Source organism: Canis lupus, chromosome 6 (genome assembly GCF_048164855.1).
Source record: "Canis lupus baileyi chromosome 6, mCanLup2.hap1, whole genome shotgun sequence".
Lineage (NCBI taxonomy): Eukaryota > Metazoa > Chordata > Mammalia > Carnivora > Canidae > Canis > Canis lupus.
Window position 1 is genome coordinate 60,269,766 of NC_132843.1, and position 16,460 is coordinate 60,286,225.

Below are 16,460 nucleotides of genomic sequence, written 5' to 3' on the forward strand. Positions count from 1 at the left end.
TATTCTTTCATTTTTCCCACTAAAACTGTGACCCCCATTAGACCTCCAAAGGCCATTTACAACTTATGCCTTCCTCTAGACTCACATCTGACTTTAGTAACATATGGTAGAGAAGGAAAGTTCTAGAGAAGTTGTGTGTGGGGCGGTGCGGTGGGTGGGGAGTGTGGGATTCAGATATCCTCACCACACAAGCCACCCCATCTCATCTCTCTGTTATGTTCCAATACTTACTGTGTAACCTTGTGAGACGATGTGACAATTTCATGAGAGTCAACATAATACATACAACAGAGGGTCCTTTTGGGAAATCAGTGAAGTAATGAATGTATAAGCTCTTTTAAAACTCTGGTGTGCTCTGGTGAAGGGCTGTTATTCCCACCACCCCAGCCCCCGCCTTCCTACAGCCCCACCCACCATCCCTCTTGAGATACTGCTGGCTTCTTTCTGGAATCCTGCTGACCTTGGTCCCAGCTGTGTTTCTAGCAAGTCTCCCTCCAGTTCTGGCCGCCAACCCCTCTGCTCCTTCAAGCTCATCCATCCCTCGAAACAACCTCTCCTTGGCACTCTCTTAGGGAGAGTTTTGACGTTCCTATCCAGGATCTTTGAGCTCTAATGGTTTGCTAGGGCAACAATTTCGCAATTTCACAATAAAAGGAGCTTTCTTTTGAAACAGTGAGTAAGCTTTCCACAAGTACCAACATGTCAGGAGCCATAACAGCTTGCATGAGAAAAGCTGGTTTTACTGTGTCCTAGAGCCTTCACATTCAGGCTGGAAAGAAGCCCAGGTCAGTTTGTGGGTTTCGTGGCTAAGCCTTTTTCCCCCCTTACCATCTTTTCCTATGTGTTGTCTCATTTTAGCTTCCTGATAAGCCCCACAAAGTAGAAAGGGCATCTCCCCTTTACAGTAGGAGAAGCAGAGGTTCAGAAAACCTGACTGATTTACGCAAGCCCCAAGACAGGCAAAACCAGAAATCGTGTCTTCTAATTCCAAGGATTTTCTGTTAAACACTGCTGCCATTTGTTTTGGCCTGTCCTTATTCCCTTTGTTCTTGATTTTCACAGCAACTCCTTGCTGCAGGGAGTGTCCTGGTTTCCACCAGGTGTGTGTGGTCTGGGTCACACGATTTCTTTACCTCATCAAGGGTCAGTCCTAGAACCATATGCCGCAAGGGATCAACAAAGCCAGCCTCCTGCCTTTAGCTCAGTGGAGGCAAGACCCATGTTTCCTGGCTGGTTGAGGGAGACCTGCCCCATAGTTCAGAACAGAAGAAAGGCCTGGGCCTCTCACAACTCAACCTCATGTTTCAGGGCTCCTCCTGGGGTGGAGGGTACTGAGCTCACGCTGACCCCCATCCCCTGAGACATGATGGCCACACTATATAACTAGAGGTCTTTTATGGTGCTGTTGTTCTAATGGTTTCTGTGCTTCTGAGGGGACTGGACAGGGCGGTTGTATTTTGAGAGGGGATCTGGGGGATGGAGTGAACAGGGGTGGGGCAGGGGGGCAGGGGCAGAAAAGGAATTGAGAGAGAGCAGAGATGCCAAAGGGGATGGGCTGTGGCTCCCTGTTGTCCATTTACCCCTTTTATTTCCCTGTGAAAAGTTCCCTCCAATTTATGTTACTAATTGGTGCTTTGGGAGTTGAGTATGTGTGTGCGTATGTGTGTGTGTGTGTGTGTGTGCGCGCGCACGCACACGCAGAAGTGGGATGGCATTAGTTGGGCATGAGATTAAAACGGGGGCAGCCCAAATTCTCCTGGTCACATGCAGGTCACAAAATGCTAGTCTACATCACCAAGGCATTGGTCTCTGAATCAGTGTTCATCCCTGAATCCTTTAGGGGTGTCTGAGTGGCTCAGTCGGTTAAATGTCTGCCTTTGACTCAGGTCATGATCCCAGGTTCCTGGAATCGAGTCCTGCTTCGGCCTCCTTGCTCAGCAGGGAGTCTGCTTCTCCCACTCCCTCTGCCCCTCCCTTCTGTTCATGCACATGCCCTCTCTCTTTCAAATAAATAAAATAAATCTCCTTTATATCAATTCCAAATAATTCCTCTTTTAACTCAACTTTATTTTTTTTTAATTTTTTTATTTATTATGATAGTCACACACAGAGAGAGAGAGGCAGAGACATAGGCAGAGGGAGAAGCAGGCTCCATGCACCGGGAGCCCGACGTGGGATTTGATCCCTAGTCTCCAGGATCGCGCCCTGGGCCAAAGGCAGGCACCAAACAGCTGCGCCACCCAGGGATCCCCTTAACTCAACTTTAAATCCACTTCTGGTTTGGCTCAAGTCAAATCCTTGCCAGTGTCACAAACTTTGACTCTAGACCTGTAGAAAAAGGAGTAGCTGGGGAAGGAAGGTGCGGCGAGTCCAGCTGCCATGGAGAATGCATGACTGTTACGGAGGCTGGGGTGGGCCCATGGGAGAGAGCTACTGCTGCTCTGCAGAAAGATAGTGAATAACTCCCACTTCCTGAATATGGGGAATGTCAGAAGTACCAGGGGCATAAGTTTTTCCAGGGGCATAAGTTCTTTTTTTTTTTTTTTTAAGATTTATTTATTTGAGAAGAGAGACAGCATTGAGGGAGGGACAGAGGAGAGGGAGAGGGAGAGAGAATCTTAAACAGACTCCCCACTGAGTGCAAAGCCTGACACGGGGCTCAATCCCATGACCTGAGATCATGACCTGAGCCAAAATCAAGAGTCAGATGCTCAACTGACTGAGCCACCCAGGTTCTCCATCCTCCCACCTCCCGCTCCCTCATCCTCCACCCACCAGTGGGACAAGTTCTAATGTTGATTGACACCAATCTGAAGAAGCAGCCACACTGCCCACAATATGGAACAACAGCCTTCATCGTTAGAATGTGTCCAAAATTTGCCAGCCACCATTTCACCTCCCCAACCCCATTCTACCACACATGCAAATGTATCTTCTGTCTCCATGTTGGATGGCCAGACCTAAGCCCACACATACCTTCTCAGCAGCAAAGGGCTTCCTTGTTTGTTGGTGGAGCCCCTCCTTGTTAAGCTAAGGGCGTTTTGCGCAGAAACACACCAAGCATTTGTCCTGGTCCTTTCAGCTGTTATAACAAAATGCCACAGACTGGGTGGCTTATAAACAACAGAAAATTATTTCTTACAGTTCTGGAGACTGAAAGTCTGAGGTCAGGATGCCAGCATGCTCGAGTGAGGGCCTCTTCCAGGTCAGAAACAGAAGTTTGTGGAAGGGGTTAGGGAGCTCCGTGGGCTCCTCTTATTATAGGGGCACTAACGCCAGTCACAGGGGCTCTGCCCTCATGACCTAATCCCCTCCCAGAGGCTCCCCTTCCTAATACTATCACATGGGGCATTAGGATTTAGCTATGAATTTGGGGGCAGGAGGTTCACAGTCCATAGCACTGCTACAGTTTGCAAAATTTACTAGTGTCAGCCTCCACACAGGGCCCCACCTTAGAGGTAACTAGGTTTTTGGTGTATGTGTTTTTAAAAATGAAGACGCAGGAGGATCCCTGGGTGGCTCAGTGGTTTAGCGCCTGCCTTTGGCCCAGGGCGCGATCCTGGAGTCCCGGGATCGAGTCCCGCGTCTGGAGTCCCGGAATCCAGTCCCGCGTCCGGCTCCTTGAATGGAGCCTGCTTCTCCCTCCTCCTGTGTCTCTGCCTCTCTCTCTCTCTACACGTCTATCATGAATAAATAAATAAATAAATAAATAAATAAATAAATAAATAAATAAATCTTTAAAAAATAAAAATGAAGACGCAAATATTTATCCATATTCACATATATGCATATGTCAGACATTTACAAATCAAAGGCAGGGAAGGTGACTAGGTCTTGAATGACAATAACGTATCTGTTTTTAAGGACCATTGTTTTTTTTATCAGCTACCGTGTGGATTTCAGGGCACATTTTCTCATTTCACTTGACACATGAGAAAATTGTTGCAAGCTAGTTGAGCTGTAAGGTGAACTTGACTGTGATAATGGGACACAGCTCAGCAATGACAGCAAGGTTAGCTGCCTGGTGTTCTGTTCTCCTCTGCATGCTCTATCTACTGACCTGGTTCAGAATCACCTCTTTGTTCTCCAAAGGACTATCAGAATAGCACCAGAGTGGTCCAGGAATATCTTTTGTACAATTAACTGGTAAGATTCAAAGAGGTTGATTAATATTTGAAATTAATCCTGAAAAGCCATCTTTAAATTGAGCTGTCTAAATTCCTTTTCTTGTTTGGATCTAGAGATTCTTGCTTGGACAGGTGGGGAAATATCTTGCATAGAGCATATCTGTTTAAACCCCTAGGCCTGCTATGCCAATTGTATTCATCAGACCAGCTCGAGATGGTATGGTGGAAAACAGATCTTCAAATCTTAGAATTTATGCAATTGCAGTTTATATACCTCACGCCGTATCTGCTGTAGGTTTGAGCAGTTATCTAGGGCAACTCTCCTCATGTAGTAATTCAGCATTCCAATTAATCTTACTGCTTTTACTTGTCAATACATACTTCCCCAATTGCCAGGATGGGGAAAGAGCAAAGAACAGCAAATCAGTGCTTCCACCTGGAAGTGACATGTGTCACATTTCATTTGCAAAAACAAGCCCCATGGCCACCCTGAATTCTAAGCAGACAGGTATAATCATTTACTGGTTCCTGGTGTAATAAACCACCCCAAACTTATGTTTTTACCAACATAGTTTATTATTTCTTGCAATTCTGTGAGTAAGCTAGGCAACTCCTTTGCTGGTTTTGCCTGGGTTCACTTACACAACTGTTTTTGGCCAGAGGATCAGCTGGGCTGGAATGTCCTAGATTCACGTGTCTGGGGTTGATCCTGGCTGTTGGCTGGGGTACCTTGATTCTTTGCCACATGGCTTCTCATCCTCCAGTAGGCTCAGCGGACTTTCTTACATGAAAGTCTCAGGACGGTGTCCCAAGAGCACAAAGGCAAGAGCTACAGGATCTTTTAAGCCTAAGCTCCAGAACCTACACAACACTTCTGCCGCATTTTGTTGGTCAAGGTCAGTTACAAGGTCAGCCCAGATCCAAAGTGTGGGGAAATAGTCTCTTGATGGAAGGAGTTGTAGATATTGTAGCCACGAGTTTTAATCTATTAGAGCAGGGTACATGTACAGTCTGTTCATTTTATTTGTGGCAGCTGGCAGTTATGTTCTATAAAGTCATTGCAAACGTTGAATTAGAGAATACTGAGACTTTGCTCACAGGGGAAATACAGGGTTAGGTTCCTATGAGTCTCTAGATACAGCATTTTCATCAACTGATCAATACATAACCTGGTTTTATGTGTGTACCTATTTGATGACATCTTATTTAATATTTATTGCTTACTCATTAGCACTGAACTCGTGGCAAATGGCACTGTAATTCATGCCTAAATGAGGTTTATCTAACACGCTTTTTCTCCATATGACACATCACAGCCTGTGCTTAGGAACACCAGACACCATCTCAACATTACACTTGGGGGCCATTTAAACATGAAATCACCAGTAAAAAGTTCAAAAATGTGAAAAAATGTCTAACTAGAAGCCTGTTCTTTGTATAAGAGCTGAAACAAGAAGGCAAAACACCACTTTTGTTTTACCTCAACTGGGAATGTGTGTGTCAGACAAATCAAATATATCCCCACTCTGCATATGTCCATGAATGGCCATGAAAGCAGTGTGAATATTGATTTGGAGTGTACAAATGAATGTTTTTTGTACAAATAAATTTTAGCAAGTAGGCAAATTTTCAAATGTAGAATCAACAAATAATGAAGATTGATTATACACAGAAGAGGGAGACCAGATTGGTAACAATAGTAATTTCTGTCACATTCATCACGGGAAAACAGGAAAAAAATGAACGTTTATGGAGTATTTCCTACATACTGTCCTGATGCATTTATTATATCACTTTAGTTTATAATATACTTTAATACTTTTTTTATATGTTGCTGGATTCCATTTGCTGGTGTTTTGTTGAGAATTTTTTCTTGCAATGTCTTTGTCTAGTTTTTGGTATCAAAATCCTCTTAGAATGAGTTAGGAAGTATTCCCTCCTCTTGTGTTTTTTGAAAGAGTTTATAGAAGAATTAACACAATCCCTCATAAACATTTAGTAGAATTCATCAGCGAAGCCACCTGGCTTAGGGCTTGTTCTTGGAAAATTTCTATTACTAATTGAGTCTCTTGTCTTAAGTCTAGTCAGATTTTCTATTTCACCTTAAGTCAGTTTTGGCAGTTTGTGTCTTTCTAGAAATTTGTCCTTTTCACCTAGGTGATCTAATTTTTTGAAATACATTTGTTCATAGTATTCTTTTATGCTCTTCTCTTTTATACTCTCTTATTCTCTTTTTAATCCTGTGAGGTCCGTGTAATTCCTCTGTCATCCCTGATTTTAATAATCTGAACTTACTCTCTTTTTTCTTGATCGATGTAGCTAAAAGTTTGTTAATTTTTTTTTCAAAGATCCAACTTTTTGTTTTCTTGATTATTACTATTTTACTCTTTATTTCATTTATTTTCACTCTAATATTCATTGCCTTCTTCCTTCTTGCTTTGGATTTAGTTTGCTCTTCTTTCCTAATTTCTTTAGGTGGAATTGATTTGAGATCTTTCTTCTTTTTTAATATAGGCATTCACAGCTTCTAAGCACTGTTTCTGCTGCATCCCACAAGATTAGGTATGTCATGTTTTATTTTCATTCACATCAGTTTTTATTCTAATATACCTTATTATTTTTTTGACCCATTGGTTATGTAGGAATGTGTTGTGTAACTTCTAATGTACTTGTAAATTTCCTAAGTTCCCCTCTGTTATTGGTTTCTAATTTCACTCCCTTGTGGTTGAAGAATATACTTTCTATGATTTTAATATTTTAAAAGTTATTGAGACTTGTTTTATGATGAGGCATATGATCTATCCTGAGGAAAGATCCATGGGCATTTAAAGAATATCTATTTTGGTGTTGTTAGGTGAAGTATTCTATGGATATGTTATGTCTAGTTGGCTTATGGTGTTATTCAAGTCTTCGATTTCCTTGTCGAACTTCTGTTTAGTTTTTGTATTCATTATTGAAAGTGAGGCATTGAAGTCTCCACCAATTTTTGCAGAATTATCTATTTCTTTCAATTCTGTCATTTGGCTTGTATTTTGAGACTCTGTTAATAAGTGCATAGATATTTATAAATAAATATCTAGCAATTATTTTTGTCATTTGCTGGTATAATATAGTAAAATTAATTAGTATATATTTTGTCTGAGATTAGTATAGTTATTCTAGCTTGCCTTTGGTTTCTGTTTACATGATATATTTCTTTTCATGGTTTTACTTGCAACCTAGTTGTGTCTTTGGATCTAAAGTATATCTCTTATAGAAAGCATACTGTTGTATCAGGTTTGTTTATTTTTATCCATTCTGCCAATATCTGCCTTTTAATTGGAGTGTTTAAGTGTTAATCTTATTGAGGATCATTTGTATGTGGAGTTGCTTCTCTCTTGCTATTTTCATTTTGCTTTTGGCTTTTGATAACTTGGTTGGTTTGGTTTGGTTTTTATGCCTCTGAAAATTACAAATGAAAACTGTTCCCCCAAATTGGCATAAGTTAACCACTTTTAATCAAGCCCCCATCTGTAGGAAAACTCTAGTGCTATAACAAACTATTATAAAAAAAGAGTCTTCTATTTTCACCATATAAGCTGTTCTAAAATAATCCTCTGAGCCCCATTCTACCATTGATTTGAGAGCTCCCAGTTTGCAAACTGTTTTTTATATGCACAATAAACTCTTACTAATTTAGCTTTTACTATTTTAATGATGTTGTTATTTCTGGTTTTTTGACAGTAACTAATGCATATATAGTAGATTTCTTGTAAGGATTAAATAGGCAAATGTATGTAAACCCCAATAACAGGAATCTCAATTAATACTACTATAGTTTTTTTTGAAAACTCATGCTTGGGCAGTCCCGGTGGCGCAGTGGTTTAGTGCCGTCTGCAGCCCAGGGCATGATCCTGGAGACCCTGGATCGCGTCCCACGTCAGGTTCTCTCCATGGAGCCTGCTTATCCCTCTGCCTCTCATTCTCTCTCTGTGTCTGTATGAATAAATAAATAAAATCTTTTAAAAAAATGAAAACTCATGCTCAAAGGGTTGTAATACTATTCTCATTCATGTCACATTATTATTTTTATTGAGGTATAATTGACATATAACATTATATTAGGGGGCAGCGGGGTGGCTCAGTGGTTGAGCGTCTGCCTTTGGCTTAGGTTGTGATTTGGGGTCCTGGGATTGAGTCCCGCATTAGGCTCCCTACAGGGAGCCTGCTTCTCCCTCTGCCTCTCTGTGTCTCTCATGAATAAATAAATAAAATCTTTAAATCAAAACCTATTACATTAATTTCAGGTATACAATCTAATGATTGATATTTGTATACGTTGTGAAGTGATCATCACAATAAATCTAGTTAATATCTGTAATCAGATACTGTTACAAAAAATTTTTTCTTATAATGAGGACATTAAAAATTTACTCTTAGCAACTTTCAAATATGCAATACAGTATTATTAACTTTTGTCACCATGGTATACATTATATCACCATATTTATTTTATAGCTGGAAGTTTGTACCTTTTCTTTATCTCTTTTAAAAGATTTTGTTTATTTGTTCATGAGAGACACAGAGAGAGAGAGAGAGAGAGAGAGAGAGAAAGAGGCAGAGACATAGATAGAGGGAGAAGCAGGCTCCCCACAAGGAGCCCAATGCAGGACTTGATCCCAGACCCCGGGATCACACCGGGAGCTGAAGGCAAATGCTCAACCACTGAACTACACAGGTGGCCCCTTTTTCTATATCTTTTGACCATCTTCACCCAGTGTACCAGCCTCATACCCCACCACCCCTGCAAATGGCCGATTAGTATTACAGGATGTGTGTGTGTGTGTGTGTGTGTGTGTGTGTGCATGTATTACATTTATGGATCAATCCACTGATGGACACTTAGATTGTTTACATATCTTAGCTATTGTAAATAATGCTGCAATGAACATGGGGGTGCATATACCTTTTCAAATTAGTGTTTTTGTTTTCTTCAGATAAATACCCTGAAGTGGAATTGCTGGATCATATGGTAATCCTATTTTTAATTTTTTGAGGAGCCTCCATATTGTTTTCCGTAGTGGCTACACCAGTTTACATTCCTACCAACAGTGCATGAATGCTCCTTTTCTTCACATTCTCGCCAACACTTGCTATTTCTTTGACAGTTTGATTTTGATATGATTAAGGTACTTGAAGTTTGTTGAGCTTCTCGGATGTATAGGTTAATGTATTTCATCATATTTGGAAAGTTTTCAGCCATTATGTCTTCAAATAGTCTTTGCCCTTTCTCTCTTTTTCTTCTGGAACTCTAATTATGTGTATGTTGTACTCTTGATGGTGTCACACAAGTCTCTAATGTTCTGTTCACTTTTCTCATTTTTTTTTTTCTGTTCCTGAGACTGTAAAATTTTAGTTCAAGTTAACTAATATTTTCTTCTAGCTGCTCACATTTCCTGTTGAGATCCCTTACTGAATTTTTTATTTCAAAACCAGAATTTTTATTTGCTTCTTTTTAAAAATTATTTATATCTTATTAATATTCTCCAGCTGGTGATATATAATTCTTATACTTTTCAGGGTGCCTGGATGTTGCAATCAGTTAAGCACTCAACTCTTGGTTTCAGCTCAAGTCATGACCTCAGCGTCATAAGATCAAATCCTGTGTTGAGCTTTGCACTCAGTGCAGAGTCTACTTAAGATTTTCCTTCCCCCTCTCCGTCCCCCAACTCACTCACATTCTCTCCTCTAAAACAAATAAGGCTTTTTAAAAATTCTTGTACTTTAGTTCTTTAGCCATGGTTTCTTTTAGTTCTTTGAATATATTTAAAATAGCTGATTTAAAGTCTTTATTTAGGGATCCCTGGGTGGCTCAGTGGTTTAGTGCCACCTTTGGTCCAGGGCTTGATCCTGGAGTTCCAGGATCGAGTCCCACATCGGGATCCCTGCATGGAGCCTGTCTCTCTCTCTCTCTCTCTCTCTTTCTGTCTCTCATGAATAAATAAATAAAATCGTTAAAAAATATATAATAAAAATATATAATAAAGTCTTCATTTAGTAGTACAATTCTGGGCTGTTTCAGGAACAGTTTTTATTGGTTACTTTTTCCCTGTCTATGTGCCATACTTTCTTATTTATTTACTGGTCTGGAAAACTTTGGTTGAAAACTAGACATCTTAAGTAATGTGGCAATCCTGAAAATCAGATTTTTCATCCTCCAGAGGGTTTGTTTTGCTGTTTGTTGTTGCTTGTTTGTTTATTGGCTTTTCTGGACTATGTTTTGTTATGTATAGCCACTGAATTCTCTACTTACTTAGCTTATTGGTCAGCTAATGATTGGACAGAGATTTTTTTTTTTTAATGCCAAATAAGTCTCTCAGTCTTTGCCAAAGATTCTTTGTGAGTGTTGGAACATGCCTTCAACACTAAGCCAGGCAGTTAACAACCCTCCTTTAGCCTTTAGTTCCTGTTTTTTCAGAGCCTCAAGGTTAGCTAGAGGTGAAGACTTATAGATCTTTCCTAAACATCTTCACACAACCCTACATATGCATATGAACTTGAAGATTCCAAGGATGTGTTAGAGTTTTTCAAAGCCACTATAAACATTTCATTCTACAGATTTTCTTTTTAAACTTTTTGGTTAGCCTACTCTTTACCCCTACTGTTATCCACCACCTCAGGCAGTAAAGTTACGTAATTGTCTCTGTTGTTGTCAACAAACATACCAGGGTAAAAGGCTTTCCACACTGGGTGATTTCCAAGATAGGCCAAATAAAGATAGTCTTGTCAATGGGGTCTTTCAGGAAATCGCCAGACAGATCAAATAATGACAGATATCTGGGAATGAGGTTTTGAAGGTATTCCACCCTGTTTTGTCCCCTCCAGTGGCTGGCAGGTTTGTAGTGCTCACCACAATTGGAAGGCAGTTGGTTTTCAAAGCCACCATAGAGCTGGAGGGAGGGCACATTAAAATGCCACAACATAAAAATAAATAAATAAATAAAATAAAATACAATGCCACAACATTTGCTGTTCTTGCTGAAATTCAGTGGGTTTTTTAAAAATTAATGTCTATGGATTAGATAAATAGGCTAACCAAAAAATTATTTTGTTAATTTCCAGAGTTTTGAAAAAGTTGATTTTGATCATTTCACTTTTATAAAGGAGTTTTTAGTGGTCTTTACTCCACTTTTTACAAACCCTATTATATCATTAGGATTAGAGTCATCCACATGTGACAAAAAACTTGAAGTCATAGTGGCTGAAATATGTAAGTTTTGTTTTCTCACACTAAAATTTAAAAGTAAGTTCAAACGCTTAAAATGTTTAGGGACAGCAGCTTTGTTTTTAGCTTTCAACCCTGTCATCCCTAGAGTGTGGCCCTCATCCTCATGATCTAAGATAACTGCTTGAGCTCCAGCTATCATATCTGCATTCCAAGAAGCAAGACGGAGGACAAGGTAAAAAAGTACACACACCTTTCCTTTAAAGACACATCTCAGGAATTCCACATGATATTTCAGAACACAGCCATGCCTACATGGGTTGGGAATTTACATGGGAATTTGAAAAATACAATCTTTATTTAGGAAGCCATGTGTCCATCTAAAAACTAAGGGTTTATTGCTAAGGGAAGAGGGGAATTAATTGTCTCTGCCACGTGCATTTAACAGGTGAAGAAACTGAGGTTTTGAGAAGCTCAGTAATGGGCTCAGGATCTCCCAGGCAGTATGGAATGGTGCCCAGATTCCATTCATGTGGCTACCTCTGAAACCTTACCTTTAGCCACTTTGCCATACAGATTCAGGGAAGTTGAATAACCTGATGAGGTCCATATAGCTAGCAGGTACAGATTTGTCTGGCCCCTATAATCATCCTTTTTTCCATTATTTACTCCAAACCACCTGACTCTGGTGGGCCACTAAGAGAAGTGACAAAGAGTAGACCTCACTGTTTCAGCTGAAAATACCTGGTAGATGCCAGTAAGATGCAAAATAAAGTGCATTGAGCTCCTTTAAGTAGAGGACAAGGAGCACCCAAAAGACAGCAAATGAAACAAGATAAATAGATCATGAGACATCAAGCCATTAAGAAAAACACTGTAGAACTTGTTTGCCTTCTGGAGTGGGATGAAGTGACTAGTAAAATAAAGGGGGTAAAATGCCATTAAGAAATCAGGACTGAGAGCTGTGATTTTGAACAGAACCCTAAATACATTTTGCTTATCACCAGTCTCCTGGACTCCCAGCTCCTTTCCAACCAGTGAGTTTGCATGAGTCCTTTCCATTCACATCCAGCTCTGGACGGGGCGAGGCCCTGATTAAGCCCAGCTCGTAGGACCCATTGTGTCTCCCCAGAGTCTAAGGGAACAGACAAACCCAGCACCTGCCTCAACTCATTTGTTTCTTTTCTTTCTTTGTCAATTCTTTTTCTTCACCTGGGATTATCCTAAAGCTGAGTTAGTTGAGATCTCAATAAGGTCATGTTGTAATTACAAATTCAGAACAGGTTTTCAGTGTAACCAACAATCCTTTTCACGGTGCTCACAGAGGATGCGCTCACTGAGGCGGTGTCAATGGAATTGCAGTTTGATAATCAAACAGAAGCACAATTGAAGCTGTGGTGACTAATACAGCCCCATTCAGAGCCACCCAAAGATAATCCACTGTTCCCTGTGGTTTAAATCCATCACAAAGAAAGGGAATGGGGGGAAAAGGATTTGGTTCCAGCAAGTGGAGTAATTCTAGGTTCATCTAATGGTATATGTTAGGGTTACTGAAGTTAAACTCATGGTTGGACTTGACCCCATAGGAAGCTGGCCCCTGTCCCCTCCTCTGCCTCTGGAAGCCTCCTCACTAGCACACAGCAGACCCCATTGCTAAGAACTCCCTCTCCCACTCCGCCCTGACACCCCAAAAATAACCTCTGCTGATACCTTTTTTCACACGCATGCATTGCACACACACACACACACACACACACACACACTTGCAGGAATAGCTCTAGCCTCTGCTGTTGTCCTCTGCTTTGAATTTTTTCTCAGACTTCTCCATGGGTCTTCCTTTAGTTTCACACCTAGATTCTTTCTCTGTGCAACAAGATTAACAGATGTCTATCATAAGAATATCAGGTTTCATTAAATTTTAAACATTTAAACACTTTATTTAGAGGTAGTTAAAGATTCACATGCAGTGGTAAGAAATAATATAGGGCGATACCACACGCATTTTTTATCTGGTTTCCACCCAATGATAACATCTCGTAAAACTGTAGGACAAATGTCAATCGGGATCTTGACATGGGTACAATCAGATCTTACTCAGGTGGCCTCTGTTTTACATGTACGCATTCGTGTGTGCACATTTTACTTCTATGCTATTTTATGACATGTGGAAGCTTGCATATCAATCACCATCTCTTGTGTTACTTTTGTATAACACTACCCACCTCCCTCTTCCCCCCCTCCTCAATTCTCCAGTCTAACCACTCATCTGTTCCCCATTGCTGTAATTTTGTTGTTTTCAAGAATGTTTTATAAATGAACTCATAGCATATGTAACCTTTTGGGATTGGCTTTTTTTTTTCACTCAGCCTAATTCCCTTGAGATCCATCCAATGTTTTCTGTACATATCAATAGTTGGTTCCTTTGTACCTGAGTAGTATTACAGGGTATAGATGTACCCTCACTTGATTTACCCATTTACCCACTGGATATCTGGGATATTCAGGATATCTGGGTTGTTTCTGGTTTGGGACTATTCTAAATAAAGCTGCTATGAACATCCATATTCAGGCCTTTGTGTGAACATAAAACCTATGTTTTTATTTCTCTGGGATAAATGCCCAAGAGTGCAGTTGTTGGGTCATGTGGTAATTACATGTTTAGATTTATAAGAAACTACCAAATGTTCTCCAGAGTGACTGTACCCATCAGCAATGCATAAGTGATCTAGTTTCTTTGCATCCTTGCCAACGATTGATATTATCATTATATATATAATTAATATATTATATATTATAAATTAATATAAAATTAATATATATTAATATATATTAAATTTATATTTAATTTTAGCCATTCTAATAGGTATACAGTGAAATCTCATTGTGGTGATTTAATTTTTAAAAAATCTATTTTAATATTCTTTCAATTGTTATTGATTATTTGCACAGCTTTCATATATTTTTATTTTTCAGAAGCTTATTTACTACTGAGGGATTATGTGAAGTGTTGAAAAATTTCAAATAGTATTTCACATGATTTCATTTCACTCATTTGGTCACACTTTTTTTTCAATAGGCCAAGAATTCTATCAATGCCTGCTTCTGAGATATGACTTGATGCACAATATTGAGACCTTTTTAGTAATTGTCAACTCAAAATTTAAATAACATATACTATGTGAATAATGACTATTCTGGCCCTCATGGGCCTATTTTTGAAAAAAAATGTTTTATTTACTTATTTGAGAGAAGAGAGAGACAGTGAACACAAGTGGAGGAATGGACCAGAGGCAGAGGGAGAAGTAGGCTCCCTGCTGAGCAGGGATGTTGGGGCCTGATCATAAGACCCTGGGATCATGATGGGAACCGAAGGCTGATGCTTAACTGACTGAGCCATTCAGGCGCCCATGTTTCTGTATTTATAAAATATTTTTTTATTTTTCTTTTTTAAAAGATTTTATTTATTTATTTTAGAGGAGAAAAAGGGAGTGCGTGCACACACAAGCAAGCACAGGGCAGGGGGAGGGGCAGAGGAAAAAAATGTCCTAAGCAGACTCTGCACTGAGCCTGAGCCCGACACAGGGCTTCATCTCACAACCCTGAGATCATGACTTGAACTAAACCAAGAGTCCAAGGCTTAACTGACAGTGCCACCCAGGCACCCCCATAAAATATTCTTCTAATCAAAAAATTCAACTATGAAAAATAGACACCTGGCTCTTTGTCTTCCAGGGCTTTCAAAATGAGAATCCACTGAGGTTGCCTCCTTGATTCCTCAACTCTGTGCAACTCTTGTCTGCTCCAGCTATCAGGCCATCAGACTGCACTCCAGGAGAAGAAAGAGGTAAGAGGGGGAGGCTCAGTGTTCCAGGCTCCTATTTGTCTGGAAGAGAAACTGGACATTTTTAGCAGAAGAGTAAAATGTTTACTTTGAAAAAAGTAGAGCCCCAGTTGCCTGGATACTGTCAGGAATACATATCATTGAATCTGTGGGTGACTGGGAGATGCTTTGTCCTTATTTGAGTGTCGAATGTGTTAAGGGGAAAATGAGACAGCTCTAACAAATAACCCACACCTGCCTGGGCTTTCTCTGTGGTCCTCCGGGTGTGTATGTGTGTGTATCACACACCCACACATATGCATGTAAAACCCTGCAACAAACATCAATTCTGTAAATTACCAGGGAGTCCTAATTGGGTTTGCTAGCAAAGCAAAGACTATAAATGGTAGGCACATGCCTCTGTGAGCAGTGTAGCTATTTCTTTTTTTAATAGGGGATTCTCATGTTACAAGGACATCACAGATTACTGAATAATTTATTTAATGGTAGATTGTATGAGCTTAAGTCTTTGCCAATGAGCTCATACCTAAATGTCTAAAGAAGATAAGGTGAGCAAAAGCTAGAGCTCAGACTTGGATGAGCTGATTATTTTTTTATTAGATATGTATGGCTATTAGAGCTATATATATATTTTTTTACTTGATATTATCTCCGCTTCAAAGGTTGTAAATAGAATAGAGGCACCACTTTATTACTGACATTTAGCTAACTCATAACAATGCATTCAACACACAGCACTGAGAAATACAGAATAGAACGATGACCTTGTCTACGCTTGATGATCTTAACAAAGGACTGTGATATATCAGGGAATGTTTGTTCTCTATGAAAATATGGGGAACCAAGAGAGGGCAAAATTCAATAGATTTGGAAAATGGATACAAGAAAAAAGATTTGGATAGCTATTTTTCTGTGCACCCCTGTTTTTAGCTTTTCAATGATTTAGGGTTGAGAAACAATGACTTCTAAGCTCACAGATCTTAGACAGTTTGCCCATAACTATAGACAGCTCTCAGGTGAGAAGTACCTTGGAAGATAGGTCCAAGTAACGTAATTTCTGTCAAATGTAGTTTTGATAAAGGTAAGATTTGTTTAAAAAATTTAAATTTGGGGCACTTGGGTGGCTTAGTCAGTTAAGCACCTGCCTTCAGCTCAGGTCATGATCTCAGGGTCCTGGGATCGAGCCTCCATGCTGGGTTCCCTGCTCAGCAGGGAGCCTGTTTCTCCCTCTCCCTCTGCACCAGCCCCCTGCTGACTTGCGCGCTCTCTCTCTCTTTCTCAAATAAAT

General features: G+C 40.0%; 1 long non-coding RNA gene across 3 annotated transcripts in view; it reads left to right on the top strand.

The window, feature by feature from the left end:
* Positions 1 to 688: 688 nt before the first annotated feature.
* Positions 689 to 16,460, top strand: part of LOC140635725 (uncharacterized) — a 54,856-nt gene continuing 39,084 nt past the window's right edge. Inside the window, exons 1-2 of one of the 3 annotated variants that reach the window (XR_012033073.1) lie at positions 689 to 785; positions 15,064 to 15,175. This is a non-coding gene — a long non-coding RNA (uncharacterized lncRNA). Of the gene's footprint in view, positions 786 to 4,842; positions 5,024 to 15,063; positions 15,176 to 16,460 lie in introns of those variants that run through there. The other 2 variants (XR_012033072.1, XR_012033071.1) reach the window with 2 other exon arrangements.